The following is a 26,066-nucleotide window of genomic DNA, read 5'->3' as shown; positions in this document are numbered from 1 at the left end:
CACCCCTTGTTGAAGAAGACATCCCCGTACCATTTGATATATTTTGGGCCCTTATCAAAGATTAGTTTCTGTATGCTGATGATTTCATTTCTGGGTTTTCAGTTCTTTTCCATGGGTCTGAGTAGCTGTCATTATAACAGTACCATACTGTTTTGACCACTGTGGCTGTATAATAGGTGCTAAAGTCGGGTGAAGTAAGCCCTCTGGTTTTGTCCTTTTTCTTAAGGTCTTCTTTGCTAATTCTGGGCTTCTTCCCTCTCCATATGAAGTTGGTAGTCAGTTTTACCAATTTTTTGAAGAAGGATGTTGTTATTTGTAAAGGGATAGTGTTAAACCTCTATAATGCCCTGGGTAGGACTGACATCTTTATTATATTAAGTCTTCTGATCCATGAGCAAGGGATATTCTTTTGTGGAGGTCACTCATGGTTTCTTGTAGTAGTGTACTGTAGTTTTCCTCATATAAATCTTTTGGTTTGGTATATCCTAAAAAAGGTAGCCTAGGTAGATATTTTAATTTGTGTTTGGCTGTTGTGAGGACTACTACCTTGTTGATCTACTCTTCTATGGTCTTGTATGATGTATATAGCAGTTTGATAGGCTTTTGTTTGCTGATATTGTATCCTGCCACTCTGCCAGATTACTCTATCACTTCCAGCACTCTTTTTGTGGAACTTTTGGGACTTTCCATATATAAAACCATATCATCTGTGAATAACAATTGTTTTACCTTTTCTTTCCCCAGATAAATACCAAGGGACACGACATCCCCTCACTGACCCATAGCACTATGTGTGACAACACTGGAGACACAGTGAAAGAACTGTGCCCGATCTGACCACCCCCCCCCCCCGCACACTGGTCAAAACAGGAAGGGAGCGCAAGAGAGCAGGAAGGGGAGCAAGGCAATTACGTCCCTGAGGAATCCCAAAAATAGACTTCTGACTTGGGGGGGTGGGGGCAGGGCTTGGCACCTCATCAGACCCGATTGGAAAGCATTCATAGTGATCACCAGACAGACATGGAACTCTTTGCAGGCTTTCCCCAACCCCCATGTCTATCTATATAAGATAGGCAGGATTATTTACAATCCCGAGGGGAAAACAACAAGACCAATGGTTTGGTAGAGGACATGTGAGATGAGGAAGTGGAGGAAAAGGAGAGGTGAGCCAACACACCCAGGGACAAGGGAACAACAAGAGATCCAAAATTACTGGCAAGGAGGGTGTAGAATGCCTGGTGGCGTTTGAGCAAGTGCAATGTAGCCAAGAGGAATTACTTACAGCAGAATGAAGGTTGAGCATGATAGTGGGACAGGAGGAAAGTAAAAGGAATTAGAGGAAAGAACTAGGAGGTAAAAGACATGTATAGAAGTATGAATATAGGCATGTATATATGTAAATATATTAACATATAATGATAGGGATATAGGTCTATGTACATATACTTATATATTAAGTATTAAGGTATCAGATGGACATTGGGCCATCTTCCTCAATGCAAGAACATTTTGTACTAATAACCTGGCATTCTGTGATGCTCACTTTCCTGACATGATTGCTGAAGACAAAATGAATGCATTAGCAAATGTAGTAAAGAAAACTGATGGTGCTTGGCTTTCAAATGATATAGCATCTTGGGTCTTAAAGGTTTGAAGTTAAACAAGTGGCTGGCTATCTATCAGGGAAGCAACAAAACCCACATAGGAGAAGCATACCAGCCTATGTGATTACAAGGTGTCAACAGGATCAGGCATCAGAAGACCTAAAACAATATCATATCGATATGAATGAGATGAGTTGGAGCACAGACCCCACACCATCTGTAGACAATTGGACATTTCCTCCCAGAAGGGTCACAAGGAAGGACAAAGCAGCCAGCGTGCAGTATAGCATTGACAAAACACACAACTTTCCTCTAGTTGTTTAATGCTTTCCCACTCCACCCCCATCATGATCCCAGTTATACCTTACAAATCTAGGTACACCAGAGCATGTACACTGGTACAGAAAAGAGCTGTACCAGAGTACTGGAATCCAGGACATATAAACCCCTCAGGAACAGTGATGGGAGTAATGATGCCATGCGGGTAGGAGGAGGAGAAAAGGGGACTGATCACAATGATCTATGTCTAACACTGTACCCCATCCCCCACCAAGGGGGATGAACAACAAAATCGTGGGTGAAGGAAGACAGGGGATGGAGTAAGATATGAAAATAATATAATAATAATTTATATTTTATCAAGGGTTCATGAGGTGGGAGGGTGGGGGAAGGAAGGAAAAAAAGGGAAAGTTGTGTTTCTTTAAACCAACAACAAATAATTTGAGAAGGAAGTTAAGATGCTAATTTCCCCAGCAACATCTAATATAATAAAATACCTAATAAGATATTTAATCAAGGAGGCCAAAAATCATAATACTAAAAACCATAAAACACTTCTAAAAAGTCAAAGGATATCTAAATAATGGAAAGGCATTTTATGTTCATAGGTTGATATATTTAATTGCAAATGTCTCAGCTCTACCAAAGAAATCTGGCCTTTTTTGAAGAATTAGGAAAGCCAAGATTTAAACTAGTAGGGAATTACAAGGACCTCTAGAGGCCAAATAATCATAGTAGACATGAAGAGCAATATAGGAGGATTCACATTTTCTATTAAAAATATACTACAAAACTAGACTAATAAAAATGATGCAGTACTGACTTAAGGATAAATTAAACCAATGGTACAGCTTTGAAAGAAAAATACCTCAAGCTCACACCATCAAGTAAATGCTGACTCACAATGCCCCTGGATTTCTGAGACTATAACTCTTTACTGGAATAGAAATTCTCTTCACCATTAGGATAGCTAATAACAAGTGTTGACAAAAATATGGAAAAATCAGAATACAGATACATGGGAATGTAAATCAGAATACATGTGCTGGTGGGAATGTAAAATTGTTCAGCTACCATGGCAAACAGTTCAGTAGCTGTTTAAAAAGTTAAGCACAGAATTACCATATGATCCAGCAACTCTTCTCTTAGATATATAAACAAAGGAATAAAAATAAGTAACTAAAAAGGACAAATATACAACACTGTATATTGTAATGAAAGTTTACAATGGTGAAAATATAGAAACAACTCAAGTGCCCATCAACAGATGATAAACAAATTGTTGTATTTTCTTTTTATATTTGAAAAATGGAGTGTTATACAGCCATAAAGAGAAATGAAATTCTTATATGTGCCACAATATCAATAAATCTGGAAAATTTTATGTTGGGTGAAGTAACTCAGACACAAAAGAACAAGTATTGCATTGTTCAACTTATATGAGATTTGTAAAATAGGCAAATCTATCAAGACAAAAGAAGAATGATTGCCAGGAGACAGGAGGAGGAAGGAGTAGGGGAGTATCACTTTAAAATCTGTGAATTGTATTTTATGCAAAGTGTTCTTCAATAAACATTTTAAGTAAAGCATGATAGTTGGAAATATATAAATAAGGCTGAAAAATAACACAATGTGGATAAGAAATTTGAAAATAGGGAAGAAAACCAGAGCAACAACCTTAAATAAAAATGCACAAATCTATTTGGAAAAGTATGACAAATATGTCAATTTGTATTCAAGTAAACTACTTATAGAACGAAATCAAAACAATTGAATAAATGTGAATATAGTTACAACTGAGAATTTATTGTTGTTGTTTTGGGGCTTGATAATATGCAGCTATGAATTTGAAAAGAGTTTTGTCTTTTAGGTGTACATGCTGAAGTATTTATAGATTAAACAACTGGAAGCCTTGAATTTGCTTTAAAATAATCCACTTGGGGAAGAAATAAAAAAAAGTGAGAAAGGATAGAGATGAAATAATATTGGTGATGAGTAGATTATTACTGAGTCTTGGTAATTTATGCATGTTTACTATGTTTTCTTAATTTTATATTCTCAAATATTGTCTAACAAACATTTAAAATAAAATACAGCTGCCCTTGATGTCTCAGACACTCTCAGGTAGCTGATGGGAAGGCACAGATTCCCCATCTGTTGGTAGCCTGGTTAGGACTGTCAAAAATACTTAGCCATCAGGTCACTTGCACTTTATTTTTTATGCCAAACCTCATAGTCTGAATAAAAAGTGCATTTAATGGTTGACATACACGTGGGGATATTAGAATTTGGGGAAAATTTTTAACTAAAATATTGGGTAAGATGAGAGTGAAATATTAAGGTATAATGGAGATTAATCACAGCAAAATTATTTTGAATAATGAGAATTATTTTTACACTTTTAAATCTAGAATCCATTATTTTATAACCAAAGGTCAGGACACACGTACACACACCTACACTTACTACCGCACCCATAAAGTTTCATGTTGTAGCCACAGGTGAACACACAACATTAGGTTATGGCTAGTGTTTCATACAAAAGGGAAGTTAGGGTTGCAGAACTAATGTTGATAAAGATCCCATTTAAAGTATGAGCTTTTAGAGAAACAAGGGATGTGAACTCTTGAGGATTAGTATGACCCTGGCAAACCCTCCTGAAGCTATAACAAGATGGCCAAGGTTGTGTCAGAGAAAATTAAGTAGGAATCCAGGACTTCCATTTCTGCTGAATCATAATGAGAGCTTAGGTCTGTGTCCCCACACTGTCAGGGTTTCAGTGAAGTCAGTGTGATGAATTCACACTCTGAGCACTACCCAACAATAACCAGGAGTCTTGTTGCTTGCATATAAACAGAGATTGAGTGGAAAATCTTAACTTCTGCCTCCAAATGATAGTAATAAGATGACATCCTACCATTTCCCTACAGAAACAAGGCAGCGTCAGAGAAACACAGCTAAAAGAGAAGGTATACAGATGATCAACACAATACCAAAAAAATCTAGGGTAAAATAAGCAGTAACTTGTCATATCAAGAATCAGGGAGATTTAAAATTGAGCTGAAAAAGATTCAGAAGATGACAAACAAAAGAGGGAAAGGATGTTGGAAGTATCTGACAAAGATTTAAATAAGTCATGATGAAAATGCAAATCCTCGTAGACAAAATTGTGACCATGCTGCAAACAAATGAAAAAGTAAAAAAGCATCAGCAAAAAAAGTCTAAACAAGATATAAAATGTACCAAATGGAAATTTTAAAGATGTGAAACACAATGACCAAATAAACTGCTTCAGAGATAGACTCAACAGTAGAATGGAATCAGTGAATAAGAAGAAAGGACAATTAGAAATTACTCTATTTGAACAACAAAGAGAAAAGAGACTGAAGAGGTCAATGGAGCCCCTGAGTTTTGGGGCAATATAGCCAAAGAGCTAACCTTTACGTCATCAAAGTCTCAGAAAAAAGAAATCAGGAGTGAAAAAGTACTGGGAGCAATAATGACTCAGAACTTCCCAAATTTTAAAGAAACACAAATCTCTAGGTTTAAGAAGTTAAGTGAACCCTAAATAGGGTAAACCCAAAGAAATCCATGTCAAAACAGAATAATTAAACCACTGAAAACTAAAGACAGTAGAAATATTGAAAAGTCACAGAAAAACAACCTATCTATAGGGGGAAAGCAATTAGAATGATGGACATTCCCTCATCAGAAATCATGGCGACCAAAGTAAATTAATGTAGCATTATTTAAATACTCAAAGAAAAGAGCCTGAAACTCAGAATTCTATACCCAGTGAAAGTATCTTTCAGAACTAAAGAAGAAAAGAAAACATTCTCAGATGAAAGAAAGCTAAGAGAATTGCCATCAAATCTTAAATAACAGAAAAAGAAAATACTCTAAACGGAGAAAGTTATAAAAGCAGAAACATTAAAAAGAAACAAAGAACATGGTAAGCAGAAAAGGACGAATATAATTGACTTTCTTGGATTGATGGTTAAAAGAAAACCTATAACAATAAACACAGATAGAAAATTTCTCAACAAATAACATCCCAAAGTATAAATAAAAGAATAATACATTATGACCAAGTGCATACTAGGAATGCAAGGATGGCTCAATATTAGAAAAACAAGTAATACAATCCATCACAAAAATAACATAAAGGAAAAGAACCATATGACCATATCAACTAATGCCGCAAAGGCACTTAAAAAAATCCAACCCATATTCTTGATAAAAAATAGTCCAAAAAATTGTCAAAAGAATAAAAAGGGAAGCTACAAATTGGGAAATTTTGGAAATGATACATCAGATAAAGGACTAATTGTAAAAATCTATAAAAAGCTGCAACACTTCAATAAGAAAAGCACAAATAATCCAATCAAAAATTGGACAGAAACATGAGCAGAAAATTCACTTGAAACAACATCCAGTGTGCCAAGAATCATATGAAGAAGTGCCCCAGATCATTAGGTATAAGAGAAATACAAATTAAAACAATGATGAGATATTGCCTCACATGGTTACTTATAGCAAAATTTTAAAAACAGAAAATAATTAACGCTGGGTTACTTTCCGTGTTCTGGAGAGATTGACTGTGCAACTGTGTTTAACATGCTTTCCCCTATGTATGCTCAACAATTAAAAAGAGAGAGAAAAATCTCTTAAAGGGCTTTTGTGAGGATTTATTTAAAACAAATGTTAAAAAATATGCAAGCAAGCAAAGTCCTGGAAAACCTGTCTGATGTGCTTATAAATATATGTAGAGTAGTATTTACTACATTTAGCTTACAAACAGCCATGGTAAAGGACCTAAAAAGGAGGTAATGTTGTATATTTCAGTGTTTGGTAAAATGACACCAGAAAACTGTGATGTATTATTATCTATAATGTAATGCATAAAGCAACAACTGAAAATCTGAAGAGACAGTCACATATAAGGATCCTCAAAAATTTATTTTTTTAATTCCATTATTTTAAATTCCATTTTCTATGATTTTTGAAACTTTCTCATCCATGATAGATCAATCAAAATGGAATTCTAAAACTATGCTCAAATAACCTGAAAAGCAGTTAAAAAATCAACAGTGAAACAAGCAAACAAAACCAGAAAATTAAAATGTAAAATGGCTGTCTTACTTCCTAACATATCAAGAATATTATTAATGTAAATGATGTAAATATATCATTAAAAGGCAGAGATTGACAAAATGGAGAAGAAAGCATGATCCAATTATATGCTAGTCACAGAAATTTATAATGATGTAGGCAAGGTGGAATTAAATGAAGCAGAAGAAGGTATATGCAAACATTAACCAAAGGCAATGGTTTATATAATATATAAGATAGGTTCTCGTGCAAAAAGCATTACTAGATAACATCAAAAGCCAAACCCAACTCACTGCCAATAAGTCCATTCCGACTTCTAGCTACCCTGTAGGAGAAGGTAAATTGCCCCTCTAAGTTTCTGAGACTGTAATTGTTAATAGGAATAGAAAGGCCCATCCCTCTCCTGGAGCAGCTGGTGGATTTGAACTGCTGACTTTATGCATCCCAACCAAATTCATAACCAAGATGCCATCAGGATGCCTAATTAAACATGGAATGTAGGAAATATGAATCTAGAAAAATTAGAAGTCATCAGAAATTAAATAGAATGCATCACTGAGCTGAGTTGGACTGGTATTGGCTATTTTAAATCAGGCAATCCACCGTCTGCTATATTAGGAATGAAAAGTTGAAGTGGAATTGCATAGGATTCATCATCAAAAAGCACATGCAGCAAGGGCAATGTAACTGAGAGAAATTACTGAAACCCAAATGAAGGCTGGGACTAGAGGAAAGTAAAAGGAAATAGAGGAAAGAACAAGGGGGTATTTATAGAGGTCTAAATACAGGCATGTACATATGCAAATATATCTATATAGGATGGTGGGGAAATAGATCTACATGCATATATTAATAGGTTTAGTATTACGGCATCAGATGGACATTGGACCTCCACTCTAGTACTTACTCAATGCAAGAACATTTATTCTATTAAATTGGCATTCCATGATGCACACCTTCCCGACACGATCACTGAAGACAAATGTGTGCATAAGCAAATGCGATGAAGAAAGGTGATAGTGCCGGCTATCAGGTATCAGGCATCAAAGAACAAAAATCATATCATTGTAAATGAGGGTGAGTGCAGAGTGGAGACTCAAAACCAATCTGTAGGCAACTGAACACCCCCTTACTGAGAAGTTGCGGGAAGGAGATGAGCTAGTCAGGTTTCACAGTAGCAACGATAAAAAATACAACTTTCCTCTAGTTCTTAAATGCTTCCTCCCCTTACTATCGTGGTCCCAATTCTACCTTACAAATCAGGTTAGACCAGAGGATGTACACTAGTACAGATAGGAACTGGAAACACAGGGAATCCAGGACAGCTGACCCCTTCAGGACCAGTGGTGAGAGTGGTGATACTGGGAGGGTGGAGGGAAGGTGGGGTAGAAAGGGGGAACCAATTACAGGGATCTACATTTAACCTCCTCCCTGGGGGATGGAGAACAGAAAAGTGGGTGAAGGTAAATGTCGGACAGTGTAAGATATGACAAAATTATAATAATTTATAAGTTATCAAGGTTTCATGAGGGAGGGGAGCGGGGAGGGAGGGGAAAAATGAGGAGCTGACACCAAGGGCTCAAGTAGAAAGCAAATGTTTTGAGAATGATGATGGCAACAAATGTACAAATGTGCTTGACACAATGGATATATGTATGGATTGTGATAAGAGTTGTATGAGCCCTCAATAAAATGATTTTAAATAAATAAATAAATGACCAAAAAAGCACATTTCAAGGTCTATAGGAATATACAATAATGTTTTAGGTAATTCAGTTTGTGATAGGTTTTTTTGTGCCAACATGGCACCTGTAAGAAGATACGTCAATTAGGTCATGGCTTGATGACCTACTTTAGAGACGTGACTGAGATAAAAGGCTCTCTGGAGGCTTTCCTCCACCACCCCTTCTCTCATTCTCTGCATTCCTTCCTGCTGGCTGACCCTGATGATAGCTAGAGTCCTGGAGATGCATCCACTGCCACTGGATCCACAAGACTTTGCACACATTGGCCTGTGGTATTTCAATATTCTGCATCATTGCTTGTGACTGTGTGAGTCTGAAATGGGCCATATGGACTGTATTGGACTATGGGCTTTAGTTGGACTGGGTCCAGGCTTAGATGTTTTCCTAATATGCAATTACTTCTTAATATAAAGCTCTTTCTTACACGTATATGAGTGTCACTGGGTTTGTTTCTCTAGTCAACCCAGCCTAACAGAGGCTGTTTCCAACTTCATGCTATCGTGAACAGTGTTGCAATGAGCATGGGTGTGCATATGTCTGTTAGTGTATGACCCTTATGTCTTAGGATATTCAGCAGAAAGATTGTAAATCTCATGGAATCTCTATTCCCAATTTTTAGAGGTAGAACCATATTACAGTGGTTGTATATATTGACACTCCCACCAGAAGTGTATCAAGGTTCCACTCTCTCTGAAGTCTCTCCATTGGGTAAACTGCCATTGGTCTCTGCCATTGGGTAAACTGGTATCTCATCATATTTGCTTTGATTTGCTAGGGATCATGAATATTTCTTCTTATGTTTGTTGGCCATTTGAACACGATCTTTGTTCACATCCTTTGCCCACTTTTAAAATTGGGTTGTCATTTTCTTATGGAGGTATTGTAATTTTCTATAGATTGTAGGAACACCTAAATAGTTTTCTTGCAAAGCGTACTCAAAATAGTTTTCTTACATAACATTGGTGTCTTTTCTACAATGGGGTCATATTTTCCAACTAAGGATAGTTCTTCAAGGAATCCTGATAGTGTAGTGGTTTTGCACTTGGTTATTAGCTGCAAGGTCAGAAGTTCTAAATCACTAGCCGCTCCAAGGGAGAAAGATGAGCCATTGTACTTCCATAAAGAGTTACAGTCTTGGAAACTCATAGAGGCAGTTCTGACCTACCCTAGAGGGTCTCTATGAGTTGGAATTGACTCTCTATGACAGTGAGTGAGATACTGCTTTGCTTCCAATGTCTTCCCTCTAATTACCAGTAATTATCATCATTGCATGTTTGACCAATTTCAGGCAGCAGAAGCTGATTCCTCTATCTTTGGTATCACTAGTTAGTGAGTAAATATAACCAATAGCATATTAACGAGTTTTCCTTGCAAGCACTTGGCTATTATTCCAAGACTTACAGTGTTGTATTTCAAGAAAGTTCTTGAAACATTTCTTTTAAAGACCATTTTATTGGTGGGTCCTACAACTCTTATAACAATGCATACATCAATTGTATCAAGCACATGTGTACATACATTGCCATTATCACTCTCTGAACATTTACTTCCTAGTTGAGTCCTTGGGAAAGGAACATTTTTTATATATATGTAATGACTTTGAGACCATTATTTTTCAATTTATCATTCCTGAAGGGATTTTAGCCAGTTAAATCCAAGGGAGAGATTGACTTGGAAAGTTATGGACATTGTTTTCAGAATTCCTAAGGGGTAATTTTAATAGATATTTTTGAAGGACATAAGATGATAATAGGGTCTTATTAAGAATAAATTGAAAGAAAATTGAAAGCTGCATTAATTGAAAGCTGCATTAAAGGTCAGCAAAGTTGTACTAGGAATTTTGGTCTTTCATCCCAACAATGACCTTGCTCATATTTAAGAGGGTACCAAGGCAGTCATACAGTTTTTTCATTGGGACTTTACCCCATCAACACTCCAGCTCTGATATTGCCCCATAAAACTTTGTTTTGTTTACAGAACTCAAAGGATATTTAAAAGGAACATGATTTGAGTCCCCGGAGGATACCAAAACTGCCATTTTAATATGATGTAAATCAAAGGTCACAGACTTCTTTTAGGAAGGGTTAGAAATATGAGAGGTGGAAACACCACGTGAAAAAGTGTATTGCGTTAAAAATAATATTTTTAGACCTGTTTAGGGATTATGTCTAGAAACGATAACTTTACACATTTTGGTATTTTTAAAATAAATGTCAAATTCACTGTGGTATATATAATTCATGTACTACTACTTAATAACAAAAATGAACAAACTATGGATACATACAATAATCTGGACAAGTATACTTCCCCCACACATCCTAAGATGTGCTGTGGGACCTGGTTGGCAGCAAATGACTATGGGCAGGAAGGGCACCAGCAATGAAGACAAGGTGTGACCACCAACTCTTGCATAATGGCACTTATGCATAGTGACCTGGTCTTTGGACCCCAACCATGTCAATAAGTGAGAAATACATGTATAGGTTGTTCAAGATGTTACCATTTAGGAGAAACTAGGGAAAGAGTATATAAAATCTCTATTATCTTAGAAATGTAATGTGAATATAAAATTTTTTCAGGATAAAAAAATTTACTTTGAAAAGTAATGGACTTGTACACACAATAGCAGGCACAATACTTACATGTATGGGAAAAATCAATTTGAGAACAATAGACTCATATGCAGACTGGTACAGGTGCATTGTGTTGGTAATTCTAATATTATGAACAATGTTGTCATTACTGTTAAAGGATGCCAAGTTGACTCTAACTTACAGTGGCCCTATATATGCCAAAATGAAACATTGCCTGGCTTGTACCATCCTCAAAATTACCGTTATATTTCAGTCTCTTGTTGCAGCTACTGTGTCAGTCCATCTCATTGGAGGTCATACTATCTAACAAGTATAATGGACTTTTCCAAGGTCTGATCTCTCCCGATAACATGGTCAAAGTAGATGAGACAAAGTCTTGTTCTCTTCGCTTCTAAGGAGCATTCGGGGTGCAGTTTGTCTAAGACAGATTTGTTTATTCTTCTGGAAGTTCACAGTTATGTCTGTATTCTTTTCCAACACCATAATTCAAATGCATCAATCTTCTGCCGTTTTGGCAGACAGAGGGTGGGGCATGGAAATGTGCTCAGTGTCACCATAGACATAGCATTTCATTGATACCTGGAAAACCTGCAGAGAATAGAAAGTGCTGTGGGTTCTGGCTGAAGGAGAAGAAAAAACGATTTCCAGTGTGTTTGTAGGGCTCCAAGGCATGAATGGTCATTTCTCTCCTTAATCCATGAGGTGCTTCTTCTGTCTTCAGTGAGCAGAACGAACACTTAGGCTCCTTCAGAGTCACATCCCCAAGTACCATCTGGCAACCTCCACTAGGGGAGGAAGAAGAAGACAAAAGGAGGACCTAGTGTGTGCAGATGTAGTTCTCAGGGCTCTAAGATTCTACCTGCCTTGAGAAAGGAGAGTATTCTTCTGTAGGCAAGGGATGTTGATAACAATAATAATAAACACAGTTAATATGTTATATGTTGCAAAAATGTCTTGCTGTTGCTATTAAGAACTGTCTAGATGATTCTGATATTATGATTGTGGTCAACAGACCAAAACATCTCCTAACCCTGTGCCATCCTCATAATTGTGATATTTGAGGCCATTATTGCACACACTGGGCCAATCCATCTCATTGAGAAGTTTCCTCTTTTTCATTGACCCTCTAATTTACCAAGAATGATGACCTTCTCTGGGTCTTCTCTCCTAATAACATGTCAGGGTTTTTTTGGGGGTATTTTTTGCCCGCTGCCTTCATGTCAGTCCTAACCCCATATACAGTAGATGCAAACACTGCCAGGTACCACACCATTCCCATGATCAGTTGAAGATTGCAGCATTGTGATCCAGATGTTTTTCTATGACTAACTTTCAGAAAGAGATCTTCAGGTGTGGTAGTTACATAAACTGGTGTCAATTGGGGACTTTAGAGGATTAAGAGTGAATGGGGTGGAGTCTAGTCTGTCAATGGGGTCATAGCCAATGAGGCCTCTGTGTGGGTATGGCCTTCTCCTAGGGATTCTGGGAACTCAGATATTTCCTCCTTGGAGACAGAAGATACCTCTCTCTCTCCTCACTCCTCTGGAGATGTTCTACTGACAGGCACATGGCACTATGCCCTGGGAGCTGGAGAAGCCACATGGACCTACCCTGATGCAACCAGACCTCTTGAGCCAGAGAAGCCACGTAGAGACACCTGCCAGCACTGAGATTCTTACAACGCCCTGGCCTACAAGACTTCCCACCCACTGGCCTGTGATTTTCCTGCATTTAGCATCATTGTATATGTTTCATGAGTCTGAAGAGGATGTTATGGATTGGTGTCAGACATCTGGGCTAATATCAGACTTATGGACTCGATCTGGACTTATGGACTTCATATACAACTGTTCTTGTATAAGCCTCTTTCTTATATACATATGTGTGTTTATGAATTTGTTTCTCTTGCATACCCAAACTAACACACCAGGCCTCTTTTAAAGTCCTTCCTTGTCTGAAAGCTCTGCCCAAACCTGTCTAACGTCATAGCAACATGACAATTTCCATGGATTAGGGAACCGTGCATTTATAATAACTGAAACTTTCATCTCAAATATAGAAATCAAGTCATTTACCACCAAACCACATCTGACAGTAATAATTAGAGTAGCCTCACTCATTGCCCTTGAGTTGATCCTGACTTATAGTGACCCTATTTCCCAGAAATAACCTAAGAGTTCGACCCTGAAATTAGGATTATTTTCCCATTATGGCCTCGAATATCATAACAATTGTAAGTAGTAGATGTGTTAGCCATCTTTTACAAATAAGGAAAGGCAGTTTTAAGGAATTTGAGCATCAGGCATCATTTCAAATCCAGAGAGCTATTTCGTAAAGCCAGACTCTTTACAAGAGACAGTAGGTGAAAGGGAAATGGAATGAGAGACCAGTGCCCAAAGTTTGAGTCCTACCTCTTAATTATTAGCTACAAAAACCTCTTCATGGGATAAAGAGCCCTGTGAGGTGCTATTCAGTTTGACTACAATGAGTATTCCTCTAAGTGGTTCAATACAGTGGCCCTGGTTAGCTCTGTGACCATATAAATTCCTTTCAGGTATTGTGAGGGTTTCAACAGGTGTCTGCAGAGCAGGGACACACTATCCAGATGCTAGTGGCTCTAAGGTGCCTTTCCACAGGATGTACCTTTGATGAACAACCTTCCATGAATAATTAAGATTAGTAAAGTCCTGGCTAACAGAGCAAATGCTTTCAGACAGCAGTTTCCTGCCTTCTGTGGCATACACTGGCCAGAGATAAACAGGAGTCTGTACCAAGGCTCTGTGATGGCAACTCTTCAATTTTCTCCAAGACCATGCTCCATCAGAGAAGTCACTACCAGCCGATTTCACCAGAATATAAACTCAATGTCCCAGCCCCTCCTCCTTTGGAATGGGTATCAGCAACAGCCAGCAGCCAAGGAGGATCAAGAGCCATGAGTCTAATAACATGGAGAGTACAAGGCTTCACAGGAGCTAGAAAAGAGCACCCAGATTCTGATCTTGGCTATAGATATCAGTCCCCAAGAGGTGCTAACTTGGCAAGGCACTGAGGTACAGAGGGAACAGTGCTCCATCCAAGAATTTATCATTAGCCACAGTGAAGACACCCCTCTCCTCCCCCCCCCCCCGCCCCGCATCATCAAATCTCATGCTTGCCCTTCCCAGACATGGCTTTTTCACACCTTAGTCTTTTTCTTTGAATTCTCAGACCAGGCTTAGTCACTGTTAGAAAACCGTTTGGATGCTAGGCTGGCCTGCCCATACCCAGCGTCCCTAAACCAGAGCTAGAAGAATCAATACCCTCATGTTCTGTTCTGGGGTAACTATCTGATTACACAACTCCAGGAGTGTTCTGGAATCCCTATTCCTCCTCTCTAAGGACAATCTTACTGGGCAGGTGCATGCTAGAAACAACCTGGGACATCTCCTTAGAAATCGTTGATGTGAGGGTGAAGGGTAGTGGGACTTGTAGATACCTGTGGGACACTGTTGGTCACTTGAGCTGAAGATATGTAACCAGGAAGTTGAGGGCTTGTCACCTTTTCCTGCTTGGCTGACCACAGATCTGTTCAGAGAACAGGAGGAGAAGGGAACAATGAGGAGGGACAAACTTGAAAAGGAAGTGAAAAAGTCTTATCTGAGATCTCCATGAATTTCCCATTCCTGAGTCCAGGTCTTTCTGAGTGCAACTATTCCTTTGGACTCTGGGTATCCTTATAAATACATGCTGTCCATCTTCCAGGTCATACTGTGTGGTGGCTTGTATGTTTCTATAATACCAGAAGCTATGCTACCAGTATATCATGACCAGCAGAGTTACTCATGATGAATAGGTTTCAGCTGAGCTCCAGACTAAGGCAGACTAGGCAGAAAGGCCTGGTGATCTACTTCTTAAAATTAGCATATACAAGCCCTATGCATCACAACAGAATACTGTCTGATACAATGCTGGCAGATGTACCCTCTCAGAATATACAGTAGTCACAACAATGGACATCGACGACCACAAAGATAGGAACAATCCAAGTAACATTTTGTTTTATTGTACAAGGGTTCCCCATAAATTAGAGTCAACTTGGCAGCAGCTAACAATAAGCAATAATGGATGTACCCCATTGGCACACCTTTCTGTGGCAAACAGAAAGATTTCTCCCAAGTTGTCTCCCCCAAATATATGTTAGACTTAGGACACTGCTTGCAACTAGTGGTAAATGATTGTCAAGTTATCTCCCTGAAGACTACAGCCATCCAGAGGAAGCAGACACCATTGTCCCGCCCACAATAGGCAGGGCTCAATTCCTGCTGTTAGGGTCAGTGGATTGCATCCCCTGAAAGTTTAGGCTAAATAAAGTCTTTAGTTCTAAGGCAATCAAGGTTAGGCCTATATCATGAATCTAGGGTCTGCCCATCTTGTCACATGTATACCCTTATTCCCTCTTCTTCCTGTAGCGTATGAACCCCTAGACCACCCCCTCCCATTACTGTATTACTTATAGCACAACTCTTTCCTGTGACGAATATCTTCACCTGTAATTAGGGGGCTTGCACGTCCACAGAGAATATATAAGCTTTGGTTAGCAATAAATCTCTCTCTCTCCACATGGATCACCAAGTGAGGCATGCTGCTATGAAATGTGTCTGACTCCATTATTTCAATCTCTCTTCTATCTCTCATGCTCTCTATGACTGCACTATAATCTTTACTTATTATTGCTATACAATTGTGACTACTGGACCTGTGATGATATGTTAGGGACTGGTTTCCCTGATATATGGCGCTCATTGCATTGCGGTAGGCAAAGAACTCTTGAGTTATATCCCATGTAACAATTGCATGGCCCCATCGGACAGGGAGGGTGAATTGGGAAAAAATTTTTTAGTTTATTTATTTTTTAGTGTGTTTTTAGTCTGGGTGAGATATGGGTCAGGCAAAGAGCAAGGATGCAAAGTATAGTATCACCTTTTGCCGCCTCTTGAAGAAACAAAATGTAGTGGTAATAAATATGATTATTAAATAATTTCTTCAAGTGGTAAAGAAATTTAATCCTTCTTTTCTGGAGTCAGGAACCTTTGATATGGAGATGTGGGATAAGGTAGCCATTAACTTAAGAACAGCTCACAGGGAAAGCCAAAGCATATCCATGATGGGGCCATACAATTTTTACATGGGATATAACTCAAGAGTTCTTTTCCTACTGCCACATATATCAGGGAAATCAGTCCCTAACATATCATCACAGGTCCAGTAGTCACAATTGTACAGCGATAATAAGTAAAGATTATAGTGCAGTCATAGAAAGCATGAGAGATAGAAGAGAGATTGAAATAATGGAGTCAGACACATTTCATAGTAGCATGCCTCACTTGGTGATCCACATGGAGAGAGAGAGATTTATTGCTAACCAAGGCTTATATATTCTCTGTGGACATGCAAGCCCCCTAATTACAGGTGAACTCATACATCACAGGAAAGGGTTGTGCTATAGGTAATACAGTAATGGGAGTGGGTGCAGATTAAAACAGTGTTGGAGCCTCTGCAGGATGAGAGCGCAAAGGAACAAAGCCAGAAGAGTAGTGGGAAGACTCTAAGCTATGCAGACTTAAGTCCGGTGAGAAGCAGGCAGAATGAGTGTCAGGCAGATGAGAAGATTTTAGGCTTAGCAGAGAAAACAAAGTCTGAGTTAGAAGGAGATAACAGACTAGAAGCATCTGTGCTACCACCAGAGTATAGCATAGGGAATCACAATACAATCAAGCCAGTCAGTGCTGGAGGGAGAGATGAACTTAGGTCCAAAGAAATGCAAACGGTGAATTTTAACATAGAAGGTGAGGCTAGGGAAGTGAGAAGCAAAGAGACAAGGAGTAGGAAGTCACCTTTACTCTCACAGGTGGAGAAGAGTATAGCTCAAGAAGCAGATTTAGAATTCAGAATGGCTTATCCTATTAGAATTATAGACTGGGAGTCTGACGAGAAGCACCTCGAAGGGAATCAAGAACGGCGATAGACTGCCGTTAGATCTCAAACAAGCAGTATCTAGTTATGGTCCAGATTCGCCATTTGTAATTAGTATGATAAAATCTCTTGCGGAGATGGAATATTGGATCCCAGCAGACTGGAAATCAGTGATTATGATGTATCTTTCCCCTTCAGAATCTTTGCAATGTCAAATGCCATGGAACGAAGCAGCCCTTACATGAGCACGCAAAAATGCGGAAGAGGATATAGATATAGGGATTCTTTAGCTGCTAGGCGATGCGAATCACATCACAGTTGAGCCGCAACTACAGTTTAATGAGCAGACATTCACACAGGTGTGAGAAATCTGCCTAAAGGCCTGGGAGAAAATAATACTACCAGGAAGCAGGGGGCCAAGTGAAGCAAAGGAATGATGAGCCTTATATAGATTTTATATCCAGGTTCCAGGATGCTGTCCACAACAATATGGCAGACAAAGGGCACCGGGTCATCTTATTCTTACATTAGCATTTGAGAACTCAAATATATCATGTGAAGCTGCCATACACCCTTTCAGGGAACAGAGCATGCTATTAGATTTTATCGGGATATGCAGGAATGTAGGGACAGATGAGCACAGAGCCACCCTCATGGCTGCTGCTTTAACAAACTACACCAGACCTGAAGGGAGCTGCTTTACATGTGGAGCAGAGGGACATAACCAGAGAGACTGTAAGCAGATATTACAAAAGAACAGGACAATTCACAGCAGAAAAGACCCAAGGAAACTGGACTTTGCCCCTGCTGTGATAGAGGTAGACACTAGGCAAAGCATTGTCATCGTAAGTTTAGCAATAGAAGATGTTTTCAAGTAAGCAACACCCAGCTAAAAAAATGCATAGCGGGGCGTGCTCCCAGTCCCTTTGAACTGAGTGCAGGTAATAGAGGAAGGAGCTTGATCCAAGCCCCACCCAGCAGAGCTGGGAAAGTAAAGCCTGTGCCTAACCCAGCAAAAGAATCTTTGAATGGCAGCGGTCACAGGTATCCCCCAACCTCCCAGCAGGAGACCAGACCTAACCAAACTTGTAAAAGCCCAGTCTCTGTCTCTGTCCTCACTGCAGTAAGTTCCTTAACCAGGTAAAGGCTCAGACCCCCCCCCCCCCCAGCAGTCTGGTGAGTCTAAAAAGCAGGAGCCTCTGATTGAAAGAGCAATACAGGTTTTGTAAGGTCTCTCAGGAAGTTTTAACCTAAGTAGTCAAGGAATTCAAATTTATACCGGGGTTGATCAGAGTTGTGAGGAAAAGCCAAAATCTGTTCTGTAATTAAATCAGGTATTATTAGGAGTGGTACTTGGGGTCTGCTACCTAAAAGAACTATGGTATATTTATTAAGAAAGTCCGACCTAAATTCTCAAAGTGTTCAGATTGTTGGTTTATAAAGAAGGAAGATGGCTTAAGCCGATTTTTGTTTCCTTGCATTTCTAGAGTAAACATTTATACCTATCAGTTGAAAGAGTACTTGAGAAGTCAGACCACCCTATATTAAATCAAGGGGTCTTTCAGAAAGTTGTTGTGGGGAAACGACAGCGCCCCCACATGGAATTTGAAATTGAAGGGAAAAGGTTTTTCAGATCTGGATATCGATTTCCTTAGGGCCTTAGACCAGCCCACTAACTTCCTTTAAATCCAGCTTGGAAGGAATGAGAGAAGTTAACCAAGACAGAATATTGCAAATTTGTAAAATCATATAGTATAAAGACCCTGTAGCCTTATTGGTAAACTTAGAGAAAAATCTGGTAGGTAAGTAAGTTACTTCAAGAACAGCTGAACAAATTTATTAAGAATTTTTTCAGTCTTTCAAATCATCCTGCGTATGCTAAGAAGTTTTCACAATTGGTTAGCGCTCTCAGTTCTCTGAGAGCCTCTATTTGCATAACAATGAACTCTTAAGTAGTTATATTGGTTTAACACCCCTCCCCCCCAAGTTAACTGAGATTGCTGGTAGTGCTTTAACATCTGCATAGTTAAAACAGAAGGGGGAGAAGAGGAATCTTATGTGTGACAAAGTTCATTTAGTCATTTTAAATCCCCAAATTTTCTCCTTACTAAAAGCTTGTAACAAAACCAGGACAGATAAACACATTTTTACTTCCACAGAAAAAGCTGATCCTAAGAAGCCCCAGGAAGATGGGAATCACATTTTGGATCCAAATCCATTTGTCCCCTGGAAAAAGGGCTATGGCTTTATGATTTTGCAGAATAAAGCTGATGGACTCCCTTTAGAAGGACTCAACCACATTTGGAGTAATATGAACGACAAGAAAGAAATGATGAAGCCATCCAATCTTAATCATAATTATTTTTCCAGATTGCTGACACCCCGAAGGGAGGGGCTGTCTATGTTTTCACAGGCAAAGGAGATAGGTGGATTTCTTTTCAGCCAGCAAGGCCCAGAAAAAAGGAGGGAAGCTCATGCTGTGCTCTGAGAGTTGAGGGAACATCCAGACATCCTGATGAGGAAGGCAAAAATTTTAATTTCACTCTGGGTTTTGAAAATCTGACTTTATGTGTGGGTGCTAGCCCTAGCTGTTTAGCCTATAACTCTCAGGCCTGGAATAACTGGCTGGTCTTTAATGAAACCAGCTATGGCTTCTCCATGAAAATGGGTGAAGCATTTACAGAATATGACAACTCCACTAGTGTGGAGGGGAGAGGAGCTATGGAAACCTGTGAAGTTATGAGTTACTGGCATATCATTGCTGACAGACTCAAATGGCTCAAATGTTGGGGGCCTCATGGAAAGGTGTTAAGAAATGCCATTGTGGCTATTATTGATTGGGGCCCCCGTGGCAAGTTTCTAACTAACTGCTCAGAGGAATCCAAAATCATCTCATGTGATTATGTCAGTAATTGTGAGTGGCCAAAAAACCCTGATGACACGGCATGAAGGAGGCCTTGCGCCTCCCCGCCCCAGGTTACTGAAGCCTGTTATATGACCTGAACAGTGGGACCTATGGAAGTTACCGCTTGCCACTAAGTCATTAACAGGCTATACAGGAAGCTTTGCTGGCACCAGTCAGTCTGGCTATACTTATGCTTTTCACAAGAATGAGTCTCAACACTTAGTCTCATGTGTAAAGCTGCCTTATGTACTTGCTGTTGGAAACATCATCATAAATGAAACTGCTCGCAGTGCCACTTGCCATCATTGTAAATTGTCCACTTGCATTAATCATGCTCTGCTTATAAACCTTTTGAAAGACAGCATCCTCATCCTAAAGAGCAGGATAGGGAGATGAAGCGCAGATGGGAGAGCAGTCCAGAATCGTCCTGCATGAAGCAAGTGATGCCGGATGTTGAAAAGACCTCACCTATTCGTGGGAATATTAGTCACGGCTAAAATTGGACTCATAGCCATTGCCACCACTGCTGCCACTGCTGGGGGAGCTCTACAAGAGTCCATCAAAATTGAACATTTCATGCAGAAGTGGCAGGTCGACCCACATCAGCTCTGGGCCACTCAGGCAAAGGACAATGAACTGGCGTGTAAAGTAGTGGAGCTGCAGCCAACTGTGCAGTGGCTGGGAGATCAAATCATGGACTCAGAACATCAGTTAATGTTAAAATGTGTTTGGAATGTAACTGATTTTTGTATAACTCCTTATCCATAAAATAAGACATCGCATGATTGGGATTTGAGTAGGAAACATTTGTAAGAGTTTAAGGGAAACATTTCATTAGATGTTGATCAGCTTAAGAAGGACATTTTCTATACATTCAAAGACAAGCTTGAGGCATCTCCTGGCTCTGATATGATTAAGCAATTGGTGAATGGCATGGAAGGGTTGGATGCTGGAGCTTGGGTTCAAAGCATTTCACATAGCTTAAGTTCTAGTCTGACTGTTTTGCTTATCATCATAATTTTGATATTTGCAGTCTCATGTCACTTCTATAGGAAGCTAAGAGAGATGAAGGGAGACCATGTTGCCTCTGTGACACTATTAAATGTAATGCAGAAGGGGGAAATGTGGGATAATAGCACTGAGGGAAATAAGACTGGGACTTATTCCCTGACTGATACAGAAGGAATCTGTAATGTGGGGGGAGGTCAGATGCTCACAGGCATCCTCCCTGAGGGTGATCAGTTGCCAGACTGCAGGGCCTCCACTCCCTGCTGTTAAGGACAATGGATGCCTTCAGTCATCTATTTGGTTCCAGTAGGTGGGGTTTACACTCTACTGATAATGGTTCCTATGGAGATCCAGAGAACAGGTCAAAGTTAAGCTGCCATCCTAAATCTAGGATCTGCCCATCTTGTCACATGTATACCCCCAATTCCTCTTCTTCCTATTATAGCACAACCCCTTCCTGTGACATATGTCCTCACCTGTAATTAGGGGGTTTGCATGTCCTCAGAGAATATAAAAGCTTTGGTCAGCATTAAAGATTCTCTCCCTCCCTCCACGTGGACCACCAAGCGGGGCTGAAGTGAGCATGCTACTATGAATTGTGTCTGACTTCATTTATTTCAATATTTCTCTTCTATCTCTCATGTTCTCTATAACTTTACTATGATCTTTACTTATTATTGCTGTACAATTGCACCCACTGGACCCATAATGACGTGTTAGGGGCTGGCTTCCCCTGACACTGTAAGACTAGTATTCCATGGCAGGAAGACAGCCACTCTGGTAGTTGGAGACATAGTCCAAGTACATGTTCCTGTGGTTTTCTATCATTTCCAGTTTCTCCCCTTAAAGCTGTGCTGCCTGAAAGTGAGCACATGGTTAATCCATTATCCCTCTAGAAGCAGACATTCCTATTGGCTCTGTCTCGTCCCGCTGTAGCATCCAATACCTCTCATACCTTCCTCCAATAGGGGGACTTTATCCCTAGTGCCTGGATTTAAAATGTTTGCCATAAGCCTGAATTTTGGGCTATATTAATTTGGTCATTAAATTTGCCTTGACAGCTTTCAATGTACAGACAATAACCATGTCGCCCATGTGACTCTTTTGAATTTCATACATAAAACACCTTTCTGTTTGTTACCAGGCTACACAGACATCTGTTACAGGACACTAAAAGAACCATAACTGACAGGGTAAAAAATGCAGGCTACACATTAAGCCATAACCCCTAATATTAGGGCTGGAACATGGGGAGTAGCTATAGGAATTCACCTCACTGCCCACTAAGGATCAGAATGTGTATCTTATCTCATTTAATAATTACAAGTCTCTTTGAGATACTTATTGCTCCCAGTCTAAAAGTAAAATTGCTAAAAGGCTTAGACATTTTAAATAACTTGCCTACAGTTGCTCAGCCCCTGCCAGTTCAGTGCACTCTCACCATTCTTGATTCAGTCCCTTTGGTCAGAAGGGGTGGCAGAATAAGCAAACATTAGCTAGAGTGTGACTCTGAAGAAGTTATTTGTCTCATTAAGGCCCTGGCACGTATTTCAAATTTCATCTTATAAGTCCTGGGGGAGACTTATTAAACCAGCCCATCAACAGCAGCTGTGGACACAGTTTACTTCTTGTCAAATTGAACCATCTGTCACTGCTGGTGAGGGGAAAGCTGTGGACCAGAGAGGAAGAGTCAGTTCTGCCTTTGAGTACCCCTACTACTGTTCCCCAGAGATTGGCTGTGTTTGGCCACTGATTCTGAATCAGGGAAACGTCCTCAATGACACTCTCTGAACCCACTTGAGATGAACTGACTCACAGCCCACTACTGTCAATCTGCGACTTACATGTTTAAAAGGCAGTTACAGCAAATGCTAGGCATGCTAGAAGTGAGGCCTGGTGTCACATCAGGTTACAAATTTTCCTATTCTCCTCTTGAACTGAGAGTTCCCTCACAGGGCTCACCAGGGGATTTATTTACATTTCCTTTCCTTTATTGTGCTCTCAGTGTCCACTGTAACCAGCAGTCATACTTGGGAAAACAGGTCAAGACAATATCCTGCTGTCTTTCCAGAAATGTAGGCAATGTTCAGCAGTTTTAGAAGTTTTGTTTGAGGGAGTAAAGACCCCAGAACATTACTAGGTAGTTTCAGGTGGGGGTATTTATCAGTGTTAACACTTGTAACACTTATCCAAGCAGGTGAGAGGTCAAGGGACCATGTGACGGAGAGGCCAAGGACCAGAGACACACGCCTGCCTGCATAGCTGCATAGAGGTGCTTGGAACAAATGAACGTTTCCTTTAGCATTTTGCAAGCTGCTAGCTTCCTTGATAAACTCCAGCAATAGTGAGCATTACTATTAAACCCCAGTAATCTACGATAATTACAGTAATAGTGAGCTCTGTGTGGCCATTGCAATGAATCGTCAACTTGTCAGAGAAGTAGAGAAAAATGTTAGAATAGGAAGTTAGTAAAGAAGTTGGAGAGTGAAGCTTTATCTGATCTCTGCCTCACAGGAATGATCCTTGGACAGATGTGGACTTGAATTTCCTTCTCTTTTGTGTAGCCAGAGGAGGTCAATCATGGTCCCACGCCACTTTGTCCAACTCAAACAAGGAACAGGTGTGTAGGCGGAGGAGATAAAGAGGGCCGAGCTAATAGAGTCAGTCCCAAGGTGATACAGTTAAGCTCAAGCCCAGAGGAAACTCAGAAGAAAAGCCTGGCAATCTAGTTATGGAAATGCGGCCACTGAAAATCCTATGGAACGCAGTTCCACTCTGACACACTTGGAGTTGCCATGAGTCAGAGTTGATGACAACACGGAATAGAGTCAGTTAACAAGTCCCTTGGTAGTCAGTGGCTGTACCCAGGCCCTTTCTAAGGGGTCAGTTATCACCCAGGTCCAACCCACGCATTCACATGGGAATTCAATTGAAAAATAACATCTGATCTTTCAACAGAAACTAGAAATTCTGGTTTTATGTGAAATCTCCCAAATTTTAACAAATTGATGACCCTAATTTAACTTTTAAACAAAACATTCTGCCAACTAAACAGAATACATCTCCTAACTGGAGGTAGCCAGTTAGCTCTGGTTAGCTGCTATTGAACTGGTTTCCAACTTATCTTACATACAACAGAATGAAACACGGCCTGCTCCGGCATCGTCCCCAGATCAGTTGTGGATAGGACTGTCATGCTCCATAGGTTTTTCACAGACTGATGTTTGGGACTAGACAGTCCGCCCTTTCTTCTCAAGTAGTCTGAGTCTGAAAGCTCTGCTTAACATGTTCAGCAGCACAGCAACATGCAGGCCGTCACTGAACAGCGGTGGTTGTGTAGAGGGTATATTAGCCCAGAGTAAAATCTGGATCTCTGGACTAGAAGGTAAGAATTCTAACACGAAACTACTGTCCTTGGCCTCTGCTGTAAACTTTGGAGAAAGGTTGATGCTGAGGAGGGCTTGTGTCACACACAGAGGCTGGCATGGTGGGGACACTGAAACTGCACCATGTTTGGTGCTTGCGAAAGCATCTCTGGCTAAAAGTATCCATTTTTGATTAAAAAAATGGGTGGAATAGCGTGCAGTATGACAGCAACACATGCTACAATAAACGGACAGGTGAGAGTAGAGAATGAAATTAGATGGGGAAGAGAAATAGATAGAAGTCAGAGACATCGATGAAAATTCTACCAAGCAGCTTCCACAAGTGTTCTCCAGAGAATCAAAAGAAGAAAAGAGAGGCAGGTGGGTAGCCTTGTGCCATGCCTAGCAAAACTCAGTTGCTAAATATTTAGGGACTTTGTGAGCCTGTTGTTAAAGAGTTACTTGAAATTTGCTATGGAACTTGGCAAAGGCTAAAAGTCAGAACTTTATAGTGGTGTGTGTGTGTGTGTGTGTGTGTGTGTGTGCGTTTTCCATTTGCCAGCACCCCACTGGGTAGAGGGTGTAGAGAAGCGGAAGAGAACGTTTAAAATGGAGGTCAAGTGTTAGTGGGGAACAAGCCTCAGGCCAGAGCAGGGGAAGCACAGAGACCTTATGAGGTCAGTATTTACCACTGAAGGAGGTTTCAGATGCGGCTCAGACAGACCAAGGAACTTGCCTAAACTCACATAACAAATACGTCCCCAAAAGGAATTTGAACCTAATTTTTTTCACTCTGCTAATAATTGATGAATGAATTGAAGAGATGGGATCTATTTGAAAGTAGCTTTAGAGTAGTTTTTAAGCCACTAACCTTAGTTACTGAATGCTTCTATAACAGAAATACCACTAATGGATGGTTCTCAAAAACAGAAATTTATTTTCTCACCGTTTAAGAAGCTGAAACTTCAAGTGCTGGCTATGGGGAGGTTTTATTCCTCTGTTGGCTCAGACGGAAAGTCCTTGTCTTAGGGCTTCTTCATGTGGGAGGTCTTCATGTGACTTGACATCTCACTTGCCCACTTCTTCGCGACTAGTGTTTAAAACCTTCTTTGTATTTCAAATGTAGAGGAGTATATGCCCTACATAAATCATAGCTCATTAATAGGGCAAAGACTATTGGGATTATAATAACAACGGACTAAGAGGTTAGGATTTACAACTCATTATTTTCCGGGAACATAGTCCCTTCCTAAGCACCAACTAAGTGACTGAGAATTGTGCATTTGGATGACATCTTGCTTTTGCCTTGATTTGCCTATGGTTTGTTTTCATGGACCAAATGCCCTCCAAGGACCCTAATCTGCTGCCATTGAAGGTTTTCTGTGTGAAACAGGCTGGAAGCCAAATCTGGAGATTGGTTTTGAGACGTCTTTGACGAAGCTCCTTGAATAATGTGTAGCTTCTCAAATAGGCCAACTTTAAAAGGCAACACTCATAAA

This window comes from Tenrec ecaudatus, chromosome 9 (genome assembly GCF_050624435.1).
Source record: "Tenrec ecaudatus isolate mTenEca1 chromosome 9, mTenEca1.hap1, whole genome shotgun sequence".
Classification (NCBI taxonomy): domain Eukaryota; kingdom Metazoa; phylum Chordata; class Mammalia; order Afrosoricida; family Tenrecidae; genus Tenrec; species Tenrec ecaudatus.
This window is presented reverse-complemented; position numbering follows the sequence as displayed.